Source organism: Arachis duranensis, chromosome 5, assembly GCF_000817695.3.
Source record: "Arachis duranensis cultivar V14167 chromosome 5, aradu.V14167.gnm2.J7QH, whole genome shotgun sequence".
Lineage (NCBI taxonomy): Eukaryota > Viridiplantae > Streptophyta > Magnoliopsida > Fabales > Fabaceae > Arachis > Arachis duranensis.
The window spans coordinates 42,621,919-42,637,491 of NC_029776.3; the positions used below are offsets into that span (position 1 = coordinate 42,621,919).

Below are 15,573 nucleotides of genomic sequence, written 5' to 3' on the forward strand. Positions count from 1 at the left end.
TGGAGTATGTCACCTCAACCCAGTTAGAGAGGCAGCCTTTAGCAAGAAGAAAGAGGAGGAAAGAAACAAGGCAAGAGGAGGAGCAAGAAAAGGAATGGGAGCAAGAAGAAAGAGAACAACAAGAAGATAGAGAGGAACCAGTGGCATTAAACATGAACCAACTTCAAGCTGCATTAGAAGGAATCTCCAGGCAATATTCACAAATTCAAAGAAGCCAAAATGAGCAAGCCCAACAACAAAGAGATCTTTGGCAATTGATGGATCAACAAAGAAGAGCCCAAGTTCAATGGATGGAGCAGCAGAGGGAATATCAAACGCACATGATGGAACTTCAACAAGAGCAATATACTAAGATGTATGAAGCCATCAACAACTCAACTGCCGAATATGAAAGATCCATGAATAAAGTAATACAAGAGCAGGTTCAGTTGAGGAAAGAGCAAGCTCAACAAAGGGAGCTTCTTCAAAGGATGGATGACAGAGAAGATAAGCTTTATAGAGAATTCAATGAAAATAGAATGTTTAAAGAAGCTAGACACAGAGATAGAATTGAGTATGATATGTGCACTCAAGAAAAACTCAGCTACATTTGTGGAACACTCCCAGTGCTCAACTCAAAAATCCAAACATTCAATGAAGCACACAAGATATTAGAAGAACAAGAAATTGCAAGGGTGAAGTTCAACATAGAAAGGCTAAAAGATAAGATGGTGAGCTCGGGAATATGGAGAAAGATAGAGGAAGGATCAACAACAAAACAACAAGGAGAAATAAGAAGCAAGAAAAAGCAAGATCCAAAAGGCAAAGGAAAGCAAGGAGAATCAAGCAAGGGAAAGGAACCCAAAGCTTAAAGGTGGTGAAGTTTCTTTTAATATTTCAATAAATAAAGAAGATGTACATCTAAAACATGATGTACCTTCTAAGATCCCTCTTTTATGCATTTTTATGTTTATGTTATGCATTCTCATGTCTACATCATGTTTGAAATGTATGTTTGTCCTAAGTCCTTTTGTTTGATGATTGAATAAAATATGAAATTTAAACAAGAACAGAGAGAAATTTGGCTTAGAAAGAATAAAGTTGTTTCTTAGAGAATGTTAGTATACATGGTTTCTTTGTAAATCAATCAAGGTTCAAAAACTCAAGAGGATGCTTGTTTATACAAGACTAGTTGGTTAAATGTTACAAGGCTCAAGAAATCTAAAGCACAAAAGTCCTTAATGAAAAAAAAAAGAGAGAACACAAAAAAAAAAAAAAGCTAGGCATCAATGACCAAATTTGGATATGTGTCTGTGGTGATTGATGTTAGGAGACATACTTGGGCTAGTAAATCCGAGGGGTGCTTCATCACCCGATAACTTGAGCTAACTAACTCGGGATTATCGATTGAAAACCTCAATTCAAAAGTAGCTCCATAACAGAACATTTAGCAACCCAAAGAGGTGCTGGACACCACTATCCAAGTACAATCCCAAAGTTATATGCCTGTGATAGAATGTATTAAAGAGAGAGGCTTGAGCTAGTAAATCTTTAAGAGTGTTTCAACACTTAACAACTTAAACCAACTGGTTTGGGATTGTTGATTGAAAGCTTATGCTAAAAAGCCACCTTAAGACAAGATATTTAGCTCAATTGAAGCAAAGGAAACTGGAAAGAAAAGAATCGAGTTAAGGATTAGGTGCTAAGGTATGAAAAAGGAGTCTAATAAATCTAGCTAGTCTAGTATTAAAGCAAGCATTTTGATAGAAAAGTAAATAAGCCTTGATCATTTGCATTGAATAAATGGCTACATGACTAAGGATGATAGATTTCTTGAAAGGAGTTCCTCTCTGTTTAAATATGTGTGCATCTTAAATTCTGTTATCAAATCATTTTCTATTGCTTGAGGACAAGCAACATTTTAAATTTGGTGTTATAATGCATTCGTATATTTACCATTTTAACTAGTTAGTTTAGTTAGTTTTAGCTTAGCTTCATTCATTTTCTTTGAAATAAATAGACAAATTTGTGAATCCTTCCTCCATGCATTCATGAATCAAAAACTAAGTGAAATTTGACATAATCTATGCAAATGATTCAAGAAGTTTATATGCTAGTTAAGGTGAATGATTTCCTTGAAATTTAATGCATAAGATGGCAAAACTTTGAGAAGAGTTCTTTGGTTTATGATAGGTGATGAATCAAGAAGACAATGGTGCAAGGAGATCTTGAAGCAAGAAGGAGAAGCACGTTGCCAACTTGGTCCTCAAGTTGGCAACGCCCATTTGAAGCAATCAGGATGAGATAGCACGTTGGCAACTTGGTTTCCAAGTTGCCAACGCCCAAATTGGTGCTAGTGCATGTTCAGCAGAATTTGCAGCCTGACCTTCCCCTTTTCAAGGATGAATAACTTGAACCATATGGATCCAATTCATATGCTTTTAATTGTGTTGAGAAGTTGACATCCAGAGCTTTCCAACGATATATAATAGTCCATAATGAAACATGAAATGGAGGCTCAAATTAGAGGCAACTTTAAGCCCCAAGAACAAGGAAATGGAGAATTGCATGTTGCCAACTTGAGGAACAAGTTGGCAATGCCAGGAAGCTACCAGGGAAGAACATTGCACGTTGCCAACTTGAGGACCAAGTTGGCAACGCCAGGAAGCTACCAGGGGAGATGTTGGCACGTTGTTGCTGGCGTGTTTGCCAACAACGTGGGCAACAACGCCCAAGCAAGGAGGAAGAGGGCACCCTGGCATTGTTGCTGGCGTGTTTGCCAGCAACGTGGGCAACAACGCCCAAGCCAAGAAGAAAAGAGAGCCTGGCGTTGTTGCTGGCGTGTTTGCCAGCAACGTGGGCAACAACGCTCAGGCAGCTTGATGTTGCTCTCTTCAAGGGCGTGTATCTTAAGCTAGAAAACTCCAAATGAGATGAACTCAGTGGCATTGGAAAGTAGACATCAAGAGCTTTCCAACCATATATCATAGTGAGGTATTGGAGTTCATTTGAAGGTTCAAAAGCCAGCTTCATTAAGAGCCTCAGAAACCTTGGGCGTTATCATGGGCGTGTTCACCAAAAACGCCAGGCAGCCTGACCATACCTTCTTCAAAGGAGCATAACTTGAGCTATAGAGATCCAATTGAGGTTCTTTTAGTTGTGTTGAAAAGCTGACATTCAAAGCTTTCTAACCATGTGTGATAGTCTATAGTGAAACACAAAATTGAAGCTCAAACAAGAGGCAACTTTGGGCACCAAAAACTGAATTCAGAAAAGGCCAAGTGTTTGGTAACAACTTGGGCTGGCAACGCCCAAGCACCAAGCTTGGTGCCCAGGAAATTCCTTGCACGTTGCCAACGTGCATAAAGTTGGCGTTTTTGTCAACAACGCCCAGATGGGCCAGAATTGACGAGGAATTGCTCTTGTTCTCTTCACCACTTTCAAAGGGGTATTCTTCCTTAATTAGACCAGGAACTTAACCATGGAAAAGCCCACATTGCCAACCCAATTGAAGACCTCCAAATGAGTCTTAGGAGTAGTATAAATAGAGTTAAATTTTGTACTTGGAGGACTCTTCTTCCACTTTTGATAGATTTTTACTTTTACTTTTACTTGGACTCTTAGAGCATTCTTCACTTTCGGGAGGCTACCCGAAAGCTATTTTGTCTTTCTTGCAACTTTCAAATTTCAGTTTTAAGAACTTCTTCTTCAATCTTCATTTTCTTCTCTACTCAATTTGAATGTTTACCTTTGCAATTATTGTTGAATTGAGAGCTATGATTCACTAAACCCCACTTTCATTAGGGGGAGGAGCTCTGTTTATTTGAATGGGTTGACAACTAATCATTTCCTTCTCAATTCAAGTGGTTCATCCAAGAGGAAACTCTTGTTCTTCACAGATTCAATTACATTTGAGAGAAGGATTGAATCTACATGAATTGTATGGTGAACTTGAGAAAGAATCCATATAATTTAGTTTAGAGTTATCCTTTCATGATTTCTTTGATCAATATACTTTGGGTTGGTATGTGAGATGTAACCTCCCTTAGTTGAGATTCTGGAAGTTGTGTGGCATGGATTAGAAATTGAACTTCACCTCTTCTCATGACCAATTAGATCACGAGAGTGGCAATTGATTGTATTAAGAGAAATTGAATTGCCAAGAGATTGGGATTCAATTATTCACAATCCGCCATGGATCTATACCCATGATTGAGAAGGAGCTGAGTGACATCAATTCATGACAATTTACATCTCTGATCCCTAATGATCTCTCCATCATTAATTCTCATCTCTTTTGTTCTTTAGTTTCTTGAATACCCACTACCCAATTCCCTTTTATTTTATTGCAATTTATCATTCTGTCACTTACACTCTGTTTTCTGTTCCTTACAATTTACTTTTCTGCTCTTTAAAATTCTGCAACCTTTACTTTCTTGCAATTTAATTTCAATGTCATTTAAGTTTCTTGCACTTTAAGTTTCAGTTATTTACTTTTATTTTCCTTCCTTAATTTAGTTCTTTAAATTCCTTGTCATTTAACTTTCCGAAATTACATTCAAAAAAATCAAATCTCATGAATTCAAGACCATATTTGCTTGACTAAATATATCATTTAACTAAAGTTGCTTAATCAACCAATCTCCGTGGGATCGACCTCACTCTTAGTGAGTTTTATTACTTGATGCGATCCGGTATATACTTGCCAGTTATACGTGAATTCTAAATTTTTGCGTATCACCTCATCCCTGTTACGTTTGTAAGACGGATAGGAAATTATGATATGTATATTTGTAAGCTAGTGTTGTGTGTGTGTGTGTGTGTGTATCTTAAGGTATTGTATCTGGTTTATATTTACGTGTATGTTTATGTTTTCAACAAAAAAGCGTTTTTGAAAGGTTATGCGGTTTTAAGTTTTAAACAGGCTTATATTTTTGTATTAAATAGTATAAGAGTCGTCGTAATGTCCGAACTATCAGAGTTGCGCAGCCGGAAGTATGAGCTTTGATAGTTAGGGTGTTGCATTACAGTATTAGAGCAGTCTTTCCTGTAGAGCCTGAGAAATGGACCGACTATACTTCAATTGCATACTCTGAGCGTTTGTCATGTAATAGGTCTTGTTCGGATAACAAGAATTAGAGTTTTATGCACACGACGGTCTATTGATTAATGCCATTAGACTTGCATTGCATAATTCTTGGTATTAAGTTTGGCCGGCTTAATACTAGCGAATTATGTATATGAGAGCACTAATGGGTTATCATAGATGATATACGAGTTTTGGGTAAAGCGAATCGCAGGTTTTGGGAACGTTGGAAACTATTTCTCGAGGCTATTCAGTTGTATGTCTTGAATTCTGTTCGAGTCGACCTGTTCTTTCATATCCTAACTTGAAGTTCTTGTTTGCTAATTCTTTTGAGAAGTAGTTTGATTTTTCAACTCTATTCCTCTATTCATATGCATTCTTGTTTGATCTTAATTGCATATGCTTGTTTGCAATCCTTGTTGCATCTATCTTTCTCTGTTTGAGTTCTTCTTAATTCATGTATTCTTTGATATACCTTTGAACTGTCTTGATGCAATGTGCCCTTTTAGTCCTTGTTCCGAGTCTATTCTTAAAGGAATTGTGATTCAGTTTTTTACCTATTTGACAGTAATTACAACCAATTTTGAATTTTTTATAAAATTGCTGTTGATTCGGTATACCCTTATCTATATATGAAGCTTTGGAAATTCCTTATATAGTTTAACAACTATTTATTTCTATTACCTCGTCTGTACTTTTACTGGTTTATGGAATTTCACTTACTTAAAATACAATTTGACTTTCTAGTATTTTTACTATAGTTCCAATGCACATCTTTATTTGATTATGTATTTAGGTATTTTTCAAAATTCTGGAGAGAAAGGATTTTTTTCGCTTTTACTCCGGTTGATTTTCGTTTGATAAACTTCACTTAATTTATTTTTTATTTGAGTTTGGTTTAGCATACTACATTGTTTATGCCATTGTTGTTCTTTTGGAAATGTCAGACTCATAGCTTTCTTCTTATGAACGGATTCATTCTCTCTTAAGCTTTTTATCTCTATGAATGTCATACCTGATTCTGTTTTAATCATTCTTTTACCTCTTGTGGGCACTACCATCACTCATAGCTTCCCTTCTCTTGTGAGTCTCATCCTTATATGAGTCAGCTTGATTTGTTTCAATTTTGTGCATCGTTTATCCTCTCATTGTCTCTACCAGAGTTTTTAGTCAAAGATTTATCCTTTAGAAATTACTAATGATTAAGTTGTCTTTTCCTATAACTTTTGTATTCTTTTGGATCAATTGAAAGCTTGTTTGATTTCTCATGCCTAGTGGATCTTGTTTGAACTACCTTCATTTAATATCCTTTCTTGTATGGCTTGACTCCTTTTTAAGTACATCCTAATCTTCTTGAATATCCTTCTAAGATGGTGATTTCAAGTATACTTTTGGAGTCTTGTTTCAAACTTTGTTTAAAGAAGTTTTAAATTCTCTTTTGAAGAAATTCTAAACGGAATTTATTTTCTGTTGCTTGATTGAGATTGAAACCATTGTTCAATTTTGACAAAGTTGTTTTAAAGTTAGGATGCGCTATTTTAAATGAAGTTTTGAAAGCTTCCTTATTTAGTAGAAACATGTCCGTTTGTAACGCACCACTTATTTCCTGTACCAACTTATAACCAAATTCTTATCTCAGAATTTCTTTCCTAAATAGAGTTTAACTTCAACCTTCGTCCTTGCTGTAATTTTTATACACACTTGTTTGAATATAGACTGAGAATTTTTGAATAAGCATTTGATTTTTCTTCCGAGTTTTATTATTACTTTTGGTTAAGTTGTACACCTAACTACTTTTCTAAAATATTTGAGGAAATATTTTAGCTCTTAGCCAAACCTGTATTCATTTTGTTTCAAATCTCTATATAATCTACTTCAACATGAAATTGTATTAAAGCAAAGCCACGTTTATGCTTTTGTTACTTTCTTGAAGAATGTTTGTTGCTTAACTTTTCCTTTAGACTGCAAAGTGATTTTCCCGCAATTTTTTTATTCTTTTAAGAACAATGTATTCGGAAGTATTTTAATCGTGCTCTTGAGTTCTGTGAGCTTTGTCTTGGGTTTGAGATATTCTTTTCTGTAAACCTCATACTTCTTCGACTCATCTTGAATTTGTTTCAAACTAATGCGCTGATTTTTCTTCTTATTGATTCTATTGAATTTCTTTAATCCAAGGGCTATCTTTGAAGTTATCAATTGATTTATTTCTAGCAAACTTCACTGCTTAAGCATCCTTGTTTACTTGGAATTAGATGCATTCCCTCAAATCTATGATTATTATCCTTGACATTGTCTCTCCTTTCTAGAATCTTGTATCCTTTTGAGTAGACTCGAGAATTGTTTGATATCACGTGCGACTTGTAGACGTAGTAACGCGATGCGTTAGTTCTTTGAGACGTGATATGTGTATACAGAAATTGAAGCGGTAGGTGTACAACGTTATGAGTTGTGGGTGTTTTGTTCCTTGCGAACGGGTTTGCGGTTCTTTGGCTTATGATCAGCTATGGGGTTGTAAAGTGATTGGTGGAGTTGGGCGGATGATGTTTCGAAGTGGGTACGAGTTTTGTTAGCGAACGTTATAGCCGTTGCCTTAATATCAACCTATTCTTGTAGCCTTTTATCACCTTAATTACTGCTTTATTTTGTGAACACCTATCTTGATTTGTATCCTATTTTGTTACTTCAAGTTTTTGTAGAGTCTTGAGATAATATGACCTTTTGCATCGAGTTTATCTGGTATCTTCTGCTTTACACCATACTTTATCCCTATATTTAAATCTTATGGTTATTCGGTATCTGAACATTTATGCATATATGCTAAGATTTCTTATTTTTCTAAAAGTATTTAAGAGTACTAAGACTATGTATAGTCTTATGTATTACTTTAATTTTCGAGGACGAAAATTATTATAAGGTGGGTAGAATGTAAAACCCAGAACTTTTGAAAAAGGACTATCATGAGCTAATTTCAAATTCAGTATTTTTGTAGCTTTAATTTCAGGAACTTCTTTATTAAAAATAATTAAAGCAAGTTTTGATTAATTGAATTTGAAATAAATTAAGATCTTTATCCAATTTTACAATTATTGGATTTTTCTACATTTAAATTATAACGTTTAGTAATTGTAAAATAATTGGAATTAATTTATAAAATTGATGAGCAAATAGTATTTTTCTATATACAATTAGTATTGGATTTAATTTGAGTTTCAATTACTATATTATTCCAAATTTTAATTGGAATTACTAAACTAACCCTAACCCTAACCCTAATTTTCACACACTCACCTCACCAAACCATAACCTAGCTGCACCCCTGCCCTCCTTTCACCCCTTTCAGCGTGACACTCACCCTTAACCCCTAATCCAGTGCCGCTATCCCGTTACACACCCTCACCTCAGCTCCACACATACTCATCCTCACCATCCTCTCAATGACGCAACATAGATGGATAGCTCCACACTCACTGATGGAGGAGAAGGAAGGCGCTGCTGCCGTTGCACCGTGCCGCCGTACTCCACGCCGTTGCTATCGCCGTTCGTGGAGTAAGAGAAAGCAAGCGCGCCAGAGGAGAGCAAGAGAGGGAGACCGCGTTGGGCTGTCCTGCCGCTGCCGTGAATTACGAGCAGAGGAGAGGGAGAGATACTGGTTCGCGAGGGCGAAAAAGGAGGTCATGCCATTCAGTCGTGGGGCCTGTCACGCGCATCGCCACCGTCAGAAACAGAACCACAAAAGGGAGAGGAAGAAGGATGTTGAGAGGGAACCGTGAGTTGTGAGCTACTAACCGAGAAGAAGCTCCATCCTTGTTACCGCGCTGGAGTCGTCGCCACCAGCGCCGTGCACCACCGTCGCCGCTGCTGTCGAAGGGAGCTTGCCGTCACAGTTCAATCACCATCAAGCCTAAAGGGGAGCACAATTGATATCACCCGACAGCAGCTTCCCTGCATTCCCAATTCCATTCTTGGAACTGTAACGCTTTAAACCCTGTTCTAGTTTCAGTTTTGTTCCTCTGTTTTCTTTCTAGCGTAATTATAGGATTATGGATTACTGTTTTAGCCATTTCTGGTTTATCATTCAAAAAAGGCATAATTGATGCTGAGGTCGTTGTTGTTCTTGCTCTGGGAGAACTGATGCCACAATTTCTGCCGGGTCAATTTGGAGTTTTGGTTGTTTCGTTTCGTCATTACAGCAAGTACCTATGTCTTGGAACCCTTGCGTTAGTTTTCAATTATCTATTATTAAGGTTTTCGTATTGTTAATATTTCGAATTTACTTATCGGGACTGCATGTTATGATTTAAGGTTTCATAGGATATTGCAAAAGTAACTAGAGTTGTGGTTTGAAGCTGTTCCTGCTTTTGAGAGAACGAGCGGAACCGAGGTTTTGGTTGCCGTCGATTCAGTCGAGACGAAAGGATTCAAGTAGCGAGTTTGGGTTGTGGTTTCGACAAGTTGAGGTAGGGTGATGAGCGGATAATTTATACGCTTTTTGGCATTGTTTTTAGGTAATTTTTAGTAGGATCTAGCTACTTTTTGGGATGTTTTTATTAGTTTTTATGCAAAATTCATATTTCTGGACTTTACTATGAGTTTGTGTGTTTTTTTGTGATTTCAAGTATTTTCTGGCTGAAATTGAGGGACCTGAGCACAAATCTGATTCAGAGGCTGAAAAAGGACTGCAGATGCTGTTGTATTCTGACCTTCCTGCACTCGAAGTGGATTTTCTCGAGCTATAGAACTTTAAATGGCGCGCTCTCAATTGCGTTGGAAAGTAGACATCCAGGACTTTCCAACAATATATAATAGTCCATACTTTGCGCGAGTTTTTGACAACGTAAAATGGCGTCAAAATTCCATATCTATGCCCTTTTCTGATGTCAAAACGCCAGAACTGGCATAAAAGTTGGAGTTAAACGCCCAAACTGGCATAAAAGCTGGCGTTTAACTCCAAGTGAAGCCTCAACATGTGTAAAACTCAATGCTCAATCCAAGCACACAACAAGTGGGCCCCGAAAGTGGATTTCTGCATCATTTACCTATTTCTGTAAACCCTAGTAGCTAGTTTCATTATAAATAGGACCGATCACTATCGTATTCGACATTCTGGATATCATATTTTCCTTAGACATTGGGGGCTGGTCTCACGGTCATGCCTAGACCTTGTACTTATGTATTTTCAACGGTGGAGTTTCTACACATATAGATTAAGGGTGTGGAGCTCTGCTGTTCCTCGAGTATTATTGCAATTACTACTGTTTTCTATTCAATTCATACTTATTTTTATTCGAAGATATTCGCTTGCACTTCAACCTGATGAATGTGATGATCCGTGACACTCATCATCATTCTCACCTATGAACGCGTGACTGACAACCACTTCCGTTCTACTTAAGATTGAGCGTGTATCTCTTGGACTCCTGACTCATGTGTGTTGATTGCCTCTCCTGACAACAGAGCCTTCAACTCCTTGAGATCAGAGTATTCGTGGTATAAGCTAGAATTATTGGCGACCATTTCTGAGATCCGAAAAGTCTAAACCTTGTCTGTGGTATTCCGAGTAGGATCTGGGAAGGGATGACTGTGACGAGCTTCAAACTCGCGAGTGTTGGGGGTAGTGACAGAAGCAAAAGGATCACTGGATTCTATTCCAACATGATCGAGAACCGACAGATGATTAGCCGTGCAGTGACAGCGCACATGGACCATTTTCACTGAAAGGACGGGAGGTAGCCATTGACACCGGTGAAACCCTACATACAACTTGCCATGGAAAGGAGTATGAAGGATTGGATGAAGGCAGTAGGAATGCAGAGATTCAACAGGAACAAAGCATCTCTATGCACTTATCTGAAATTCTCACCAATGAATTACATAAGTATCTCTAGCTTTACTTTATGTTTTATTTATCTTTTAATTATGAAAACTCTATCACCCATTTGAATCCGCCTGACTGAGATTTACAAGGTGACCATAGCTTGCTTCAAGCCGACAATCTCCGTAGGATCGACCCTTACTCACGTAAGGTATTACTTGGATGACCCAGTGCACTTGCTGGTTAGTTGTGCGAAGTTGTGAAAAAGAGTTGAGATTGTAATTGTGCATACCAAGTTGTTGGTGCCATTGCATATCACAATTTCGTGCACCAAGTTTTTGGCGCCGTTGCCGGGGATTGTTCGAGTTTGGACAACTGACAGTTCATCTTGTTGCTCAGATTAGGTAATTTTCTTCTTATTTTGTTTTCAAAAAGTTTTCAAAAATCTTTTAAAATTTTTCTTCTTTTTCGTTTTTCCAAAATAATTTTCAAAAAATCCAAAAAAAAATTCATAAAATCGTAAAAACTCAAAAATATTTCATGGTTCTTGTTTGAATCTAGGGCCAAATTTTAAGTTTGGTGTCAATTACATGATTTTAATTGTCTTGCAATTTTCGAAACACATACATTGTGTTCTTGATGATCTTCAAGTCGTTCTTGACGAATTGCCTTGTTTGATCTTCATGATTTATTGATTTGCACTGCATGATGTTCTACATATGCATTCTTGCATTCATATGGCCCAAACATGAGAAAGTTCTAAGTTTGGTGTCCTCCATGATTTCTTTCATTAAGAAAACTAAGTTCTTGATGTTCATCTTGATCTTTAAGATTGTTCTTGGTGTTCATCTTGACGTTCATAATGCTCTTGCATATATCTTGTGTTTTGATCCAAGAATTATATGTTTTGACTCATTTTGTTATTTTTCAAAATTGAAAACATATCTTCTTGAATAAAGGATTTAGCAAAATGAAGATCCAAAAACATAAAGCAGAGAAATTATAGAGAAAAAGCTGGGCGTTCAAAACGCCCAGTGAAGAAGGAAAACTGGTGTTTAAACGCCAGTCAGGGTAATTGGCTGGGCGTTTAAACCCCCAAACCATGCAGCAATTGGGCGTTAAACGCCCAAAACATGCAGCTCCTGGGCGTTTAACGCCAGGATGACACAAGGAGAGGAATTTTGTTTTCAAATCAAATCTTCATAGTTTTTTTTTTCAAAATCATATCTTTTTGAAAGTCATATCTTTTCAAACATATCTTTTTCAAAAATCAAATCTTTTTTTCAAAATTTTCAAAAATCTTGATTCAAAAGTTTCAAGTTTGTTACTTTCTTATTAAGAAAGGTTCAAAATTTGAAATTCAGAATCATATCTTTTAGTTTCTTGTTAATCAAGTTATTAATTTTCAAAATCAAATCTTTTTAAAAATTTCTTTTTCAAATCTTTTTCAAAATAAATTTCAATCATATCTTTTAATCATATCTTTTTCAAATCATATCTTTTTCAAAAATTTGATTTCAAAAATCTTTTCTAAACTTCCTATCTTTTCAAAATTGATTTTCAATTTTTTTTCAACTAACTAATTGATTTTTTTTTGTTTTTTTTACTATTTCTTATGTTTTTCAAAACCACAACCAATTTTTCAAAAATTTATTTTAAATTTTATTCTTTTAATTTTCGAAAATTTCTTCCCCCCTCTCTTATATTTTTCTATTTAAACACTAAGATTCCTCCTCCATTGTCAATTTGAACTCCAACTCTCTTTGAGTGTTCGAATTCTTACCTACCTCATCATTCCATTCTTGTTTTCATCTGACACCTCAAGGAATCTCTATACTGTGAGATAGAGGATTCCATATTTTCTTTGTTTTCTTCTCTTTCATATGAGCAGGAACAAAGATAAAGGCATACTAGTTGAAGCTGATCCTGAACCTAAAAGGACTCTGAAGAGGAAGCTAAGAGCAGCTAAAGCACAAACTTCTGAAGAGGACTTCACTGAAATTTTCGAAAAGGAAGCAGCAAAAGAAACAATTATGGCCGAACTAAACAACAATGCAAGGAAGATGCTTAGTAATTTTACTACACCAACTTCCAACTTTTATGGAAGAAGCATCACAATCCCTGCCATAGGAGCAAACAATTTTGAGCTAAATCCTCAATTAGTTTCTCTACTGCAATAGAACTGCAAGTTTTATGGACTTCTATCAGAAGACCCTTATCAGTTCTTAACTGAGTTCTTGCAGATTTATGATACTATTAAGACCAATGGAGTTGATCCTGAAGTCTACAAGCTTATGCTTTTCCCTTTTGCTGTAAGAGATAGAGCTAGAACATGGTTGGACTCACAACCTAGAGATAGCCTAGACTCTTGGGGTAAGCTGGTCACGACTTTCTTAGCCAAGTTCTTTCCTCCTCAAAAGCTGAGCAAGCTTAGAGTGGATGTTCAGACCTTCAGACAAAAAGATGGTGAGTCCCTCTATGAAGCTTGGGAAAGATACAAGCAACTGACCAAAAAGTGTCCTTCTAACATGCTTTCAGAATGGACCACATTAGATATATTCTATGATGATCTGTCTGAATTTTCCAAGATGTCACTGGACCACTCTGCAGGTGGATCCATTCACCTAAAGAAAACTCCTGCAGAAGCTCAGGAACTTATTGAAATGTTTGCAAATAACCAGTTCATGTATACCTCTGAGAGGAATCCTGTGAGTAATGGGATGCCTCAAAAAAGAGGAGTTCTTGAAATTGATGCTCTAAATGCCATACTGGCTCAGAACAAGATATTGACCCAACAAGTCAATATGATCTCTCAGAGTCTGAATGGATTGCAAAATGCATCCAACAGTACTAAAGAAGCATCTTCTGAAGAAGAAGCTTATGATCCTGAGAACCCTGCAATGGTATAGGTGAATTACATGGGTGAAGCCTTTGGCAACACCTATAATCCTTCATGGAAAAATCATCCAAATTTTTCATGGAAGGATCAACAGAAGCAAGGCTTCAATAATAACAATGGTGGAAGAAACAGGTTTAGCAATAGTAAACCTTTCCCATCATCATCTCAACAACAGACAGAGCAATCTGAGCAGAATCCTTCTAGCTTAGCAAACATAGTCTCTGATCTATCTAAGGCCACTCTTAGTTTCATGACTGAAACAAGATCCTCAATTAGAAATTTGGAGGCACAAGTGGGCCAGCTGAGTAAAAGGGTTACTGAAACTCCTCCTAGCACTCTCCCAAGCAATACAAAAGATGATCCCAAAGGAAAGTGCAAGGCCATTGATATAATCAACATGGCGGAAACCTTAGAGGATGAGAAGGACGTGAATCCCAATGAGGAAGACCTTAGGGAACGTCCAATGGTCAGTAAGGAATTCCCTAATGAGAAACCAAAGGAATCAGAGGCTCATACAGAGACCATAGAGATTCCCTTGGACCTTCTTTTACCATTCATGAGCTCTGATAACTATTCATCTTCTGAAGAGGATGAAGACATTGTTGAAGGGCAAGTTGCTCAATATTTAGGAGCAATCATGAAGCTGAATGCCAAGCTATTTGGTAATGAGATTTGGGAGGAAGAGCCTCCCTTGCTCACCAATGAACTGAATACATTTATTCAGCAAAATTTACCTCAAAAGAAACAGGATCCTGGTAAATTCTTAATACCATGTACCATAGGCACTATGACCTTTGAAAAAGCTCTGTGTGACCTGGGGTTAGGGATAAATATGATGCCACTCTCTGTAATGGAGAGACTGGGAATCTATGAGGTATAAGCTGCCAAATTCTCATTGGAGATGGCAGACAAATCTATGAAAAAGGCTTATGAACTAGTAGAGGGCGTGCTAGTGAAGGTTGAAGGCCTTTACTTCCCTGCTGATTTCATAATCCTAGACACTAAGAGGGATGAGGATGAATCCATCATCCTTGGAAGACCCTTCCTAGCCACAGCAAGAGCTGTGATTGATGTTGACAGAGGAGAGTTGATCCTTCATGTGAATGAAGAATTCCTTGTAGTAAAGACTCAAGGTTCTTCATCTGTAACCATGGAGAGTAAGCATGAAGAGCTTCTCCCAATACAGAGTCAAACAGAGCCCCCGCATTCAAACTTTAAGTTTGGTGTTGGGAGGCCACAACCAGACTCTAAGTTTGGTATTAAGAGATCTCAACCATACTCTGATCATCTGTGAGGCTCCATGAGAGCTCACTATCAAGCTATTGACATTAAAGAAGCGCTTATTGGGAGGCAACCCAATTTTATTTTAATTTTATCTATATTATTTTATTTTTTTTAGGTTGATGATCATGTGAAGTCACAAAGACAATTACAAAAATAAAATAAAAAATCAAAAATAGCATTGAAAATAGCACACCCTGGAGGAAGGACTTACTGGCATTTAAACGCCAGTAAGGGTAGCAAAATGGGCATTTAAACGCCCAATCTGGCACTTTTTTGGGCGTTTAAACGCCAGAATAGGGCACTAGACTGGCGTTTAAACGCTAGAACAGGGCAACAAACTGGTGTTTAGACGCCAGAACAGGAAGGAAAGCTGGCATTTAAACGCCAGATCAGGGCAGCAAACTGGCGTTTAAACGCCAGAATTGCACTCTAAGGCGTTGTGAACACCCAATTGGAGCAGGGATGAAGACTTCCTTGACCCCTTAGGATCTGTGGACCCCACACGATCCCCAC

At 37.2% G+C, this 15,573-nt stretch overlaps 1 non-coding gene across 1 annotated transcript; it reads right to left on the reverse strand.

Moving 5' to 3' along the window:
* Nucleotides 1-13,303: 13,303 nt before the first annotated feature.
* Nucleotides 13,304-13,411, reverse strand: LOC127748144 (small nucleolar RNA R71). The gene has a single exon (XR_008010087.1). It is a non-coding gene; the product is annotated as a small nucleolar RNA R71 (small nucleolar RNA).
* Nucleotides 13,412-15,573: the final 2,162 nt, after the last annotated feature.